The sequence below is a fragment of the Triticum aestivum genome, chromosome 2A, assembly GCF_018294505.1.
Source record: "Triticum aestivum cultivar Chinese Spring chromosome 2A, IWGSC CS RefSeq v2.1, whole genome shotgun sequence".
Classification (NCBI taxonomy): Eukaryota; Viridiplantae; Streptophyta; class Magnoliopsida; order Poales; family Poaceae; genus Triticum; species Triticum aestivum.
In genome coordinates this window covers 768,618,115-768,632,804 of record NC_057797.1, presented here as the reverse complement: position 1 = coordinate 768,632,804, position 14,690 = coordinate 768,618,115, and positions in this window count along the sequence as shown.

Genomic DNA, 14,690 nt, shown 5'->3' with positions numbered 1-14,690 from the left:
GTGCTAGCCTGCAAGGGAGTGTTATGTCTGATCTTTCACAATTAGGCGAATGTCTGATTTCAGTAAAAGAATTACTGGGACAGTGGGGGGAGCCCCCACGGTATTTCAGTAAAAGAATTAATATATGATACTAAATAGACTTGCTGTTGTTTGCAATTCTAGATCACCAATTCGTCTTTTTTGTGCAGCCCTGCTTGAAATTGTTTTGTACAAAATTGTACCGAGCAATACTGTGTTCTAACATATACATGCAAGGGTCATTTTGAAACTTATAGAGGCACCTTGTAATTGTTTTTAAAAATTAATAAATCACTGGAGTTTCGGAGCCAAGATTCTGCATATTTTTTTTCCTGATTTTACCCTTTATTCGATTGAAAATATAAAAATGACACCACATTGTTTTGGGCTTGGACATGGCGCATCATATTGTTCTCTTATAGCCTATGATGCAGGCGCCCACATGTTTTTTGTGTGTCGATGCAGGTTATCCTGTGTACCAAAGCTTGCTGCAAACGTTGCGCCCAACAGATTGTACTGGTAGAACAAGTGGTACACACCCTTGTGGTACATAGAAGCGTAGTCGAGCCGCCCCTCGCCCATGCCAGGCCCCGCCACAGGGAACAGGTCGGGCACTCGACCATGACGGTGGCACGTGACTCGTACAATGGTGAGGCATCATCTCCCCGCACTGGAAGTCCCTGCTCCGGCAGACGAGTGTGGAGGCAATGACTATGGGGCCACTGACCTTGGCCGCAATGATGACATGCCACAAGCCGTCGCTGCCTATCCACGAGGTGCAAGGGTCGCAGAAGGTGTCACCAGGGATGCCGGATAGGTTCGGGATGACAATGTTGTCGGCGGGTTTCACCCATTCGCGTAGGAACGGGTCGACATGGTTCTTCGGGAACAAGGCAAAGTTCTGCATCTGCACCTTGTGGGTGACGATGCCGGTGTACAACAAGGCTGGGATGCCACCAGGGAGAACTATGGCGGAGCCCGATCAACAACCACTCGCGTTGAAGGAGGCGGTGGGGTCGAGACGGAATGACCCCAAAAGAGGTTGCCGGTGGCCCACGTCGCGCCCAACGGGTTGTACTGGTACAAGGCCTTGTGGTACATAGGCCCTATCATTAACCGTAGGTTCTAGTGGCAGAGCTATGTACAACTCAGGGGGCGTTGCCCCCCCCCCCCCTCCCCCTCTTGGACCAAACGGTGTTTTTTTTCGATGGAGGGCTTAGATGAGTTTTCTTTTTGGCATTTTGCATCCCCATATACTCATGTTTTGGCCTTTCCCCCTCTTGCCCGCACAATTAAGTTTGTAATCAGATATTACAAGGTGCATAAAGGTTTGAATGGTTTACAACAAAGAGAGAATATAGTTTTACATGGAAATTCAAATCCAAATAAGAAACACAACTCCATAAAAAAGGGTCAGTTGTGATAGTGCTAACAGGCTCCAATCATGGCTCCGTATAATCAGGGTGTCGATCACGATCGCGAAGAGGAGCGGGGATATCGGGTCGCCTTGGCGGAGCCCGCAGGCATGATCCATTGGGGGGCCTGGGTTGCCGTTGATGAGAACCCGCGTGGATGCAGTGGGGACTAAGATGCACACCCATTCGCACCAGCGATGCCCGAAGCCAGGGTGGCGAAGAGCTTGAAGAAGGAAGGGCCAGGATACGGTGTCGAACGCCTTCGCAATGTCGAGCTTGAGAAGGATGCGCGGGGCCTTGAGGTTGTGAAGCAGGCGCGCCGTTTGCTGGACAAGGAGGAAGTTGTCGTGCACGCTCCGGTCGGCGATGAATGCGCTCTGGTTGGTGGAGACGATCTGGCCCATCCTAGGCGCCAGACGAAGGGAGAGGACCTTGGCGAAAAGTTTGGCGACGATGTGAATCAGGCTGATCGGCCTGTAGTCAGAGAGAGCGGCCGCATCCGGTTTCTTGGGAACAACTGTAACAAATGGAAATATAACATTCACCCCCGAATCATACAAACCCAAAATGCATTTCAAACATCAATAAAATAGCTTAAATTCAGGAGGCATCAAAGACACAATACCTTACATGCTGGAGTACAATAGTAGTGCTGACTAATCCACCAAAAATTCCACCATACTTGTATGTCTTGATGTTGTATATGTACTATACTGTATCTTTACTATAGAAAACTTTCACACAACATAAAGAGATGGTGGTTAAGCTGTTGTCTACCGCCAAGTCACAACCCTGTTTTTGACCAAAAAAAAAGACAAATAAACTTTATCTGTGCCAACGTTTGCTATGAAAAAATAGACCAACACCAATTGAGTGGCAGCTAACTTCTTCTAATGTTGAACTTTGCCGAGTTCATCTTCACGCTTCACGAATCGCATAGAAAAACAACTAACAAGATCTGAAATTCCTAACGCGCCTTTTTCTAATCATGTCAAGCACGCAATTTTAATTGCGTTCTCCATTTATGACACATGTCATCTTACGTTTTGTAGTTAGTGGGGGTGGGGTGTACCTACACCCTGATCGATTCAAGAATTTCCCAAATTAGATGGATCAAATTTGAGCAATTTGACCACTTCATAAGTGGAGAGGCATTAAACTAGCTAATTGTTTCCATCTTTAGTTATTATACATACTTTAAGCATCTATGCATGTATGGGGCACTAAAATGTTAACAAATATGTAGACACTCCCCTATGTAACTAGACAATAGCTCTACGTAATCACTACAGTAAATCCATAAAGATGGGAAGTATATAGATCAATCAGAATCACGTACTGTTATTGTTGTGATACCTTCATTTAGAGCCTTTGGAAGAAACTTGGTTGTTCAACACATGCGACACCTCGCCTCGAGAACAACTCATGCTCGACGAGGCTTTCTTTAAACTTGTGCCCAATAATTTTCAAACGTTGTGAGTTGTATTCCCACTGGAATTCCTCTAGCAACTTGCCGTCGCAGTCACAGTGGAACATGCGACAGTCACAAATATTGTAGACCAGCACATCTCCCTCATGGGACAAAACGCAATGGCGTGTATATGCAATGCTACTGCGACACAAGATCTCCGCTGGGAATTTAACATGGCGCTTGAATGCCCAGACCTCCCTCTCATAGTCGTCCAGTACCCAGATTGTGACTACTGACCTCAAATAGTCGAAGCAACTGAAGCCAATCGAACCTTCCATGTCACACAGATGAGCGGAGCCGCCGGTAGCACCAGCCGGGCAGCGCATGGACCTAAATGACTCGACCACTGTGTCGAAAACAAGTAGGCCGGCATCGTAGTGAGGCCAATCAGGTCCCCAGTGAAGGTGATTGCGGAACACGACGGGTGGGGCCAAATAACAAAGCTTCATGCCAAGGCTATCCGAAGGAACCACGATGCAGCTCGGCGAGCCCACCGGCACCGTAAGGATGTAGTACACAGCTGCTTTCCGGTAAAGGACACGGTACTCGCGGGACTTGCGATGCAAGTACAGTGCCGCGATTTTGATGTCACCTGCGGTGGGGAGGTCCGGGAGTGAAGCGCACTGACGCGTGGCTGGGTTGCAGATGCTGAAGCAGCCGTTACACATGCTTAGCAGGAGGAGGCCGTCGCAGGAGGCGTGCAGCATGCAGCCATCGTGGTCATCGAAGCCGAGGACAGGCCGGCTTCGGCCTCGCCCCAAAACTCGGTGGCCAGCCTCTGTACTTGAACTAGCCGTGCCGCCGTAGAGCACGGCGAGGGGGAGCGATGGCTGACGCCGGTGGTGGGCGAGGAGGAAATCTGGGGCGGAGGCGAGGCGGCTCCAGGAGCGGCAGACGGCACGGCAGCGGAGGATGTCCCTGGCCGGGAGGCGGACGAGGATCCCCCACACCACGATGTCCTCCGGGAGGCGGTCGAGGGCGCGGCGACTGCGCGTCCGCCTCGCCACAGGTTCCCCTGCGGCCTCACGCTCGATCGCGACAACGCCGTCGCCGGCGGCGGCCGTAGGGCTTCGGGGGAGGAGAGACGCGACCAGTATCCGCCGCCTTATACCCTGCGTGGAAACTGGGAGGCAATTCTTTGTCCTGGCCATCGTATCTTCGGTTAGGTTTTGTGCGGGTGGAACGGAACGATGATCCGCCGGCTTTGTTTTGGTGCGGGCGGTCCGTCCGATGGTATGTATGTGCCGAGATCAAGATATATATGCATGCATCATGGGTGCATGTATGATTGTGGGCTCGATCGGTCTGCTCCTGCACGGCTCAACTGCATGCATGCTAACCAACGGACGACGTACGCCCTAGATTCTGCAGGGGCGTTCTGTGAGATTACGCCACCCATCTGCGGCACGGCGACGCCTCCAGTCGTAGCAGACTGCAGCAGCACACGCCGTCCTCGCGCGACCTATATTTATTTTTCCCCAGGCTATGCATTCATTCAGGTAGCACAACAGTGCAAAATAGTAGAAGAATGATCTAAAAAAGTCTAGAACGCGCTCCTGAATATCAGCAGGTGAAGTTCTCTCCGTTATACGGAGGGAGTATTTTGCTTCGGGAGCACCTATGGCTTAGGTGCATGAAAGATTTTTTTTTTTTGCAGGAAACTGCCGATCTATTCATTTTCAATCATAGTAGTATAATGAACAGAAGAAATAATAAAAATTACATCCATATTCATATACCACCTAGCAACGACTACAAGCACTGAAGCGAGCTGAAGCGCGCCTTCATCGCCCCTCCCTTGCCGGAGCCGGGCACAACTTGTTGTAGTAGATAGCCGAGAAGTCATCGTGCTAAGGTCTCATAGGACCAACACCCCAAAACAACAACCGCCGCCGATGAAGAGAATTTTAGATCGGAAGGATCCAACTTGAAGACACATGAACAAAGACGGACAAAGACCGGATCCGAGCAGATCCAGCAAAGACAACCACCGACCAAATCTCGTGAGATCCGCCGGAGACACACCTCCACATGCCCTCCGACGATGCTAGACACACCATTGGGACGGGGGCTAGGCGGGGAGGACCTTATTTCATCTTTAAGAAGCCGCTGCCATCTCGTCTTTTTTGAGCAGGACACAAATCTTAACAAAACTTGAAAAAGCACCTAAAAACGGAGCCCTCCCGCCGGCAAGGGCCGGGATCCACCGCGCACCCATGGCCCTAAGGCCACGGGAGACGTGGGAGATCGGCGGTGCCGCCGACAGGAGACAGAAACTCTAGACCTCTTTTCTTGGAGGAGGGACAAAGGGAGGAGACACTCTGATAGAGCAAGTGTTCCTTATCTTCCTTTGGCAAGCATGAAAGATTATTTGTTGGACGTGTCTAGCTAGCGAGCATATCTTTGCTCACTAACACTCCTAGCAGACACCCATACTACAAAATTATTAGTTTAATGCTTGTGCATTGCCACGGTTAAGAACATAGCGATCAAATAATTTGTTTCACTTCAGAAATTTGTTGAACATGATGGCATATCATGTAGCCGCACGTGTTTGTATTACTGCTCAAATTTAAATAAAATAGTAATAATAAAGGTAACAGAATAATCAAAGTCGAGGAACATAGTAAAAAAGGAGTAGTTGGAACTTCGGGCGGAACAGACATACCAAAGTCATCAGGTGGAGCCAAGGTTGTGACGACAAAATAGAGGAGGACATAGTGCATCGTGTGATAACTGATAAGGCAAACAGGTTAATTGTTAGAGACAATAACATGCAAATTCAGAGATCTCAAGCAAGCAGGATTCAAAGATACACTTAACTCAAGGGTCAAGGTCGTCAGATCGTTGCTTACAGTCAGCCACGCATACCTAGCAGCTATTAACATCTGCACACTGCAGAACCTAAAGTAGTACTGACTTGTTAGTTAGGCTACTCCTTCACAGTCGTTCCTAGTCTGTACCACATGTCCACGTACACTTTCCCATCATCGTCCACAAATTGCAAACAAAATTCGCACATACATGCTCTAGCATAAGATAGAATCTTTGGAACAAAATAACTGACTGCACACCATCTCTTTGTACAAACGTTTTATGTCTGGGAGTGGCAGATGGCCAGCCTTATTATCTTTGATTTAGTAGAATAAGAACCCCTTGAAAAGATGCTGCTTTTGGAGTGGTATCTTCTTCAAGCTTATAGTGTATATGGCTCCTGTTGTGGGCTTTGATTTCCTGAGCGTTACCTTCCGATTCTCCATTATAAAACAGAATAGGGTTATTTATAGACAACATGTAACCCTGCTTGCAGCCAATGAACTAATTGGGTACTCAACAATCGTAAGTAGGAGGAAGGAAGAAGAGGAAGTTGGAGCAAGTACCATGGCCTTTTCTTGCCAACGAGGACGGGTCGTCTCCACCTCCGTCACTTTCCGGCCGGATGCCGATGAGGTGTCACTGTCGTCTGCGTGGAGGACCGTCTACTCATCCACCTCCATTGCTAGTGCATCACCGTAGGAGAGGTGGCGATGATGCCTCCCTTGGCGCTAGGTGAGGTCTTGTACTCTTGTTCGAGCTCGTCGCCGGCGCTAGGGAAGAATAAGATGCGGCGACAATGGTGGATCGGGGCAGAAGTAGGGCTCATCACGGTGACGGAGCGGCTGCTGCCATGTCCGGCGAGCCGGAGTGGATCTAGCAGGTCAGGTGCGCGTTGCCGTTGTGGGCAAAAACGATCGTTCTCGTAGATGCGAGAGGAGATAAGGCCATCACAGCAGTTGAAGAGGCCACCATAATTGTGTGCGTGGTGGAGGGAGGTGAAACGGCCGGGAGGCGAATTGGCAGGGAGGTTGAGCGATACATGGAAAAAAGTCAGCTCCAAACCCCAGCGGCTGGTACGATTCTGGTGACCGTCCGGAGCCAACCATCCCGGCAGTTCGCTGGTGTGGCATGCAAGGTGATGATGTGGACAGTGTGCATGTAGAGCTAATTGTTAGTAATGGGGATCAACTTTTTAAAAATATATAGGATGTGACCCAGGTCAAAACAAACATTTATAAGAGAGGAAAGCAACTACATCTTGCTTGTACTGTGTCCCGGGACGCCACACCATCAACCCAGTTGTCGGCAGTGTATGTGATTCATCTCTTCTTCTCGCCATCAAAGGTGTCATGTTCAAACTCCAATGACCATGGTCCGAATCCATCATGCCGAGACATATGTTTGGAACTCCTGGATGGGGAAGATGTTGCTTTGGCCTCCTTGGGCTCATCATCTCCTCCTTGCCCTAGAGCAAACATATTTAGTGCATTATAAAAAAAAGATTCACAAGATGTATATTAGTAATATCAAATATATAATTCAATCTTTCAGTTCTCACATATCATAAAGAGCGATACAATATATGTGTATCACTTGAGAATATATCTTAGCAAAAAATGCATCAATTGCACTTCTTTGCTAAAAAAACACTGTCCTTGTAAAAAAAACTCTGCTCGTGGCCTTGAGTATTCTCCATTATTTATGACACATGGCATCTTACGTTCCAAAGTTAGTGGGGGTGTACCTACACACTGGCGGATTCATGACTTTCTGAAATCGAAACTATTGTGCGGACGACAGTTGCCCGCCCGAACTTTGGATGATGGGGGATTGAACAATGATATCCGGTTTTGCTCACCACATGGATGGCTTGATGTGTTGCATCGTATGAAAATTGTTTCGAATTTGTCGTGTGTGTAGCAGCATCCTTCCCAAACTAGATGGATCAAATTTGAACAATTTGACCACTTCATAAGTGGAGAGATATTGAACTAACTATTTTCATCCTGAGTTATAATAGATATTTAAGCGTCCATTCGTGGGGCACCAAACTTATGTAAGGTTAACATGTTAGCACCCAAAGTGAGATAGAATTATTGGTGGTCACTTCCCTATGTGACAAGACAATATATAGCTTGACTCTTAGGGAGCTGTTCTTAGGGATCACCATGGAGCTTTTCGGGCCGGCCTATGTCACCACTTTGTTGGCATGGTGGATCCTGAGATGGTGGAAATCATGGCCTGCAGGCGCGCCCTTCAAGTGGCTCAGGAAATCAACACGGAGAAGATACACATTGAGCTTGACTCTCAAAGGGTGGTACAGATGCTAAATCATCCACAAAAGGAGATGCCACCTGCTGGACCGCTGATACAGGAGATCAAAATGATGCTTCATTCCTTTACTAGCTTCAAGGTTACTTGGGTCCGTCGTTCTGCTAACGGTGCCGCGCATAGATTAGCTAAAGTAGGTATCGGAGACGAGTTGTGTAAGATTTGGTTGGGGGTTACCTCAGACTTTGTGCTTGATGTAATCTCGGATGACATTCCGAGTGCTTTGGTTTAAATAAATGCCGCGACATTGATCCTCAAAAAAAAAGACAACATATAGCTCTAGCTAATAACCACTACAGTAAAAAGCTCACTAGAGATGGGAAATACATAAATCACTCAGAATCGATGGTTTGTTGAAGTACCTTAATTTAAACCCTTTGGAATAAACCTTTTTTTGTGGGGGATGCAGCACCATGCCTCGAGAAGAACTTATGCTTGACAAGGCTTTCTTTGTACTTGTGTCCAATAATGCTTAAACTCCCTGACAAGGGTTTCCATTTAAATTCCTCTAGTAACTTACCTGCACTGTCACAGTGGAACATGTAACGTGCAGACATATTGTAGACCAGCACGTCTCCCTCGTGGGACAAAACACAGTGCCGTGTGTTTACATTGTGCCATAAGACCACCGCTGGGTGTCGTGTGTTTACACTGTGACATAGGACCTCCTCTGGGTGTTTAACATGGTACTTGAACGACCAGACCTCCCTCTCGTAGTTCTCCAACACCCAGATTTTTGAGCTTGTTGACCTCCCAGAGTCCAAGCAATTGAATCCAATTGAACTTTCCATGTCCCACAAACGCATGCAGAAGCCGGTAGCAGTCGGGCGACACATAGCCTGAATGACTCGATCACAGTGTCGAAAACGACTATGCCGACATCAAAGTGAGCCTAGTCATCAGGTTCCCAGTGAAGGTGGTTGCGAAATACAACTGGTGAGGCCAAAATAATTGGAGAAGTTCCATGCCCGACCAACATAGCCACCATGTCAGGGCTATCGGAAGGAACTCCAATGCACCACGGGGAGACCCTCCGCCGCACCCGCAGTACATAGCTGCTTGCTGGTAAAGGATGCGGTCCTCGCCGAATTGGCAATGCAAGTACAGTGCCGCAACGTTGATGTGGCGTGCGGTGGGGAGGTCCGGGAGCGCATTGACACGTGGCCGGGTTACAGACACTGAAGCGGCCGTCAGACAGGCTTAGCAGGAGGAGGCCGTCGCAGGATGCGTGCAACTTCCAGCCGTCATAGTCGTCGAACCCGAGGACAGGCCGGCAGCGGCCTCGCCCCAAGACTGGTTCGCCAGCAGCCTCTGTACTTGAACTGGCTGTGGCGTCGTAGAGCACGGTGAGGGGAGCGACGGCTGGCGCCGGTGGTGGGCGAGGAGGAAATCAGGGGCTGAGGCGAGGCCGCGCCAGGAGCGGTAGACCGCGCGGCAGCGGAGGATGTCCCTGGCCGGGAGGCGGACGAAGATCTACCACGATGTCCTCCGGGAGGCGGTCGAGGGCGGCGGCTCGGCGGCGGCTGCGGGTCCGCCTCGCCACAGGGTCCCCCGCGGCCTCACGCTCGATCATGACGCCGTCGTCGTCGGTGGCTGCTCCCTGCTCGGCGCCGGCGGCCTACGTAGGGCTTCGAGTCAGGAGAGACGCGACGAGTATCCGGCGCTGTACCCGCTGCCTGGAAATTTGGGCGACCATCCGCATCTTGGTCATCGTAGCGCCGTAGTTGCTGAGAGAGATTCGAAGCTGCAGCTAGGTTTTGTGAGGCTGGATCAAGATATATGTGTGCGTGTATGGTTGTGGGCTCGATCGGTCTGGTCTGCTCCTGCATGGCTGATTTTTTTTAAAAAAAAATTGCTCGTGCACGGCTGATCTTTGATAACAGCTGCATGCTAATCGCTACGCTATCATCTCTCTCAGTACGGCGAACGAAATTCTCAAAAAAAAAAAGATCGGCGAACGATCAGACGACGACCCAGGCAACGAGGAGGAAGCAGCTGACAGAGAGGTCCCACCAGCCAGGCAATCAACGAGGGCCATGAAGGCTAATCCAAGGGTTGCTGCGACTGATGTGAGCAAGGGCACACAAGATCAGGAAGATCAATTTCCTTGTCTAAAAAAAAGGAAAATCAATTTCGATAAATCACGAGTGGACATGCAGCCACGCGAGGTTGGTATCCTGCCCGTCCATTCCCATATGATTCGTGCAGTTTGAATACATCAAGCGTGTATAATTAATTCCGTGCACCGTATACAACTTGTATGGCTTGTGTATTACCTCTGACGTTGGCAGCAGACGGCCCACAATGCAGCCTCACGCATGACTTTAATCATTCCTGGGCTCCTTGATTGCCTGCCATGCATTTACAACTTGGCAGCTCGCAGCCATTTAAAGGAGCGTTGGCAGTATGTGGTAAATTTATGGCAGTTGGCGTGTGCCCGGCACACCTTATTTATCTGCTTGCTGATGTTTTGTGTGTGCAGTCTTTGCAGGAGATTAGCATGGTTAGATATTGCCAGGAACCTTGATTAATTTGTAATGCTGAAGTTGATATTGAACACACCCACTTTATTTATTGCTTCACGAATCATAACACAAAGCTGTTTGCACGATAGGTGAACCAGGTAGCACATACTAGTACATTGAGGAGCTTGATGGAAAACTAATTACTACCTAGTACATGGAGGACAACGGTGAAATGAAACATTATTGGGTACTGATTGTCCGTCCGACGATCTAAAAATGGGTCACGGCTAAATGAACAAGGCGACGAGGATGGTCGCCCAGGGTTGAATTCAGTGGTTGTGGAGCTTATCGAGGATTAGTGCAAGGAAGAAAACAAAGAGAAGTCTCATTGTTGCCTTTTTTTATTTCCTCCATTTTCTTCCCAAACAGATTTGTCGTCTAAATACTGAAACCCTTTACTATGAAATACTCATCTTCCAAACATGTCTGAAGGAGAAATTTTTTTGTGTGCTTCAGTTGGATCGCCATGCAAAGGAGAAAACAAAGAGAAGTTGCTTTATTTCAGGAAACCTTGATTTTGTTGTAAAGGTGTTAGCACAAGTTCAGAACCAACTTCTGCTAGCATAACAGGAGAGATGCAATTTTCATTTGGCCTAAAAAAAGGCAGTTTTGGCAAACCTGCTATTGCAATACAGGGTTGTCTGTGAACATGCATAGTAAGCAAGAACTTTTTTCTTAGGCAAGCAAGCAAGAACCTAGTAGCAAAAACTGGAGCAACAACCTTCATCATCAGACGAACTGAATCCCATGAACTAGGTTGACCAAGGATCCATTGTGCAGATTGGGTGAGTAATTTTTACTTACTAGGAGTAGGCCTCATTTACTACCACCTAACCCAGGTCACGAATGTTAATTACACTGACGGGTAGCCTGCAGCCCTACATCCTGACCATAAATATACCAGTCTCTCTCCACCAAATTTAATAATAGCTAGCCAACGTCTACTGTATTAATGTTGCGTATTCACTGCTTATCCGTAAGTATTTCCACAGTCCAGTCAAGCACTATATTAAGTGTGAATCACATGGCATCAATCGTCAGTCAGAATAACATCCTCGCGTGGCACCATGTTCCAAAAATCCGCGTCGAATCAGGAAGATTAATTGTCTTGCGGCGGCCACCCTTTCCCCTCTGTGTTCTTCCTTCCCTAGAGTACTACCTCTCTCTCAGTTTACAGGATGTGCGCGTGCTCCTAGGTCGTTAATTTGACCAACTTAATACAAGTCATATATTACAAAAAATATACCAATATAAACTTCAGATGCTCTATTTTCAAATCGTATAATTTTTATGTTATATAATTTATATTAAGATGATAAAATTGGCAACTTAGGTATACGCGTAGGACTTATAAACTGAAACGGGGTAGTAGAAACTTGTGGCTTTTATATCCCTAATAAAGTGCTACCTGAAATCAATTTGAGAGGAACCCTAGATCGTGGTTTTTAACAAGTGGTAATCTTCTCTAAAAAAACAAGTGGTAATCAGAGCCTTCGATTCCTACACTGGCGCCGGTCCCGGATTACCTCGTCAAGCCCTCATTCACAAAAAAAAAGAAGGAGCTCTAACAAACCAATACATCCGCATGTCTTACCCCTTCGTCTCTTCTCCAAGTGAAACAGGTTGCTAGGGTTTCTACCTCGCGTCTCTACCTCGTCTCTTGTGGTCCTAGAGCCATGGGGGCACGGTGGATCCTGGCCCTTGCAGGCGGGAGGGATCCATTTTTATATGTTTTTTGCTAGGGTATTTGTTCTGCTCAGTAAGACGATATGGCGGTGGCTTTCTGAAGATGAAATAAAGTTCTCCCTGCCTAGCCCCCATCTCGGTGGTGTGTCTAGTATCGTTGAAGGGTGTGCGGAGGTGTATCTCACCGGATCTCGCAGGATTCAGTTGGTGGTTGTCTTTGGTGGATCCGTTGGGATTCCGTCTTCATTGGTCCACGTTAGTCTGTCTTCAAGTTGGATTCTTCCAATATATACTTCTCTTCATCGATGACGGTTGCTATTCTGGTGTGCTGATTCTATGGGGTCTTAGCACGACGACTTCCCAATTTTCTACTACAACAAGTTTTACCCGGCTCCTGCGAGGGAGGGTGATGATGGCACTGCGCATTCGGCTCACTTCAGTGCTTGTAGTCGTTGCTAGATGGTATACAGATCTTGATGTAGTTTTTATCATTTCTGATGTTTGTTGCACTGCCATGATTGATGATGCGTAGATCGGAAGTTTTCCCGCCAAAAAAGCCCTCATACACCACTTGGCAACAGAAGCAGACCAAGACGACATGGAGGCGCAGATCGCCAAGATCCTTGACCCACTACTAGAAAAGAAAGCGGTTAGTGATGCACCTATTTTTGCTATTAATGGCACACTATAGGTGCGCCACTATTAGCACGCCACTAGTAACAAATAGTAATGGCGCACCTCTGGTGCGCCATTAGTATCCAGATAATAGTGGCGCACCTGATAGTGCATCATTACTATGTCCAACAGTGCGCCATTACTATGCCTCCTAGGGGGCCATAGTTACCTTCACGTATGCCCCCAACTGCGCCATTACTATGCCCCATAATGCGCCACTGGTATTTAGCCCTGGTGCGCCACTACTATGAATATTAGGAATTATTATTTTTTGCTTTTCTGGTATTTGCACAGGTTACAAAATATCTGGTATTTGCACAGGTTACAATATACACCTTACACAACACAGAATATAAACATCACACAATAGAATTCATCATATTAGTTTCCAAATTCGAAATAGCGAACAAAGTTCAAACATTAGCCAAGTTTAGGTCTCGAGACATTAGCAAAGTTCATCATATATATTAGCCGAGTTTGTCGTCACATTACAAAGTCGATATCGATCATCTAAACTACCATCACATAGAAGAGAGCTGCGGCCACGATGAGCATCATCGCGATGAAACTGGTCTTCATCCGGTTCCTCCTTCGCTCCCTCCTCTCTCCCGCTAGATAGCGCGCGTATCTAGCTTCCGCCTCCGCCCTAGTGGTGTATCCTTTGTAACTATTACCGCTGAAATGGTGAACCTGTCTCCGACACTCCTCCCAGTCGTCATAGACTCCGGGAACCTTACCCTTGTACACGACATATGACGACATCTCTATGCACTAGACAAACAAAACGTTAGTAGCAATTCACAGACAATATATAAGCAATATATAAGTATGCAACAAAAGAATCGAAAGAGAAAAGCAACACATTAATAGCATGATTCATGGTCTTACTAATAAATAGCATCGATTACATATAAGTTGAACGACTGTCCAAACTAAAGAGACATACAAGTTCATTAAAGTTTAATTACAACATGAGCTAATCGATATTTCAGAACTACATAGCATCATTACTTTCGACTCGACTCAGGGACCGGAGCATGGATGAAGCCGCCGTCTTTCGTGATGGTCATGAAATCGCGATCATTGCCAGCCTGCATTTGTAGTGTTGTTTCTATTTCACTGTTGGACAATTGATATTTGAGGTAAAACTGCCCCGAGGTTGTTGGGGAACGTAGTAATTTTAAAATTTTCCTACGCACATGCAAGATCATGGTGATGCATAGCAACGAGAGGGGAGAGTGTGATCTACGTACCCTTGTAGATCGACAGCGGAAGCGTTATGACAACGCGGTTGATGTAGTCGTACGTCTTCACGGCCCGACCGATCAAGCACCGAAACTATGGTACCTCTGAGTTTTAGCACACGTTCAGCTCGATGACGATCCCCGGACTCCGATCCAGCAAAGTGTCGGGGAAGAGTTCCGTCAGCACGACGGCGTGGTGACGATCTTGATGTACTACTGTCGCAGGGCTTCGCCTAAGCACCGCTACAATATTATCGAGGACTATGGTGGCAGGGGGCGCCGCACACGGCTAAGAATAAGATCACGTGGATCAACTTGTGTGTCTATGGGGTGTCCCCTGCCCCTGTATATAAAGGATGGAGGAGGAGGAGGCCGGCCAAGGCTAGGCACGGCCAGGATGTGGAGTCCTACTAGGACTCCAAGTCCTAGTAGGAGTCCACCAAGAGGGGAGGAAGGGAGAAGGAAGTGGAGGAGAAGGAAAGGTGGCCGGCCCCCTTTTCCCTAGTCC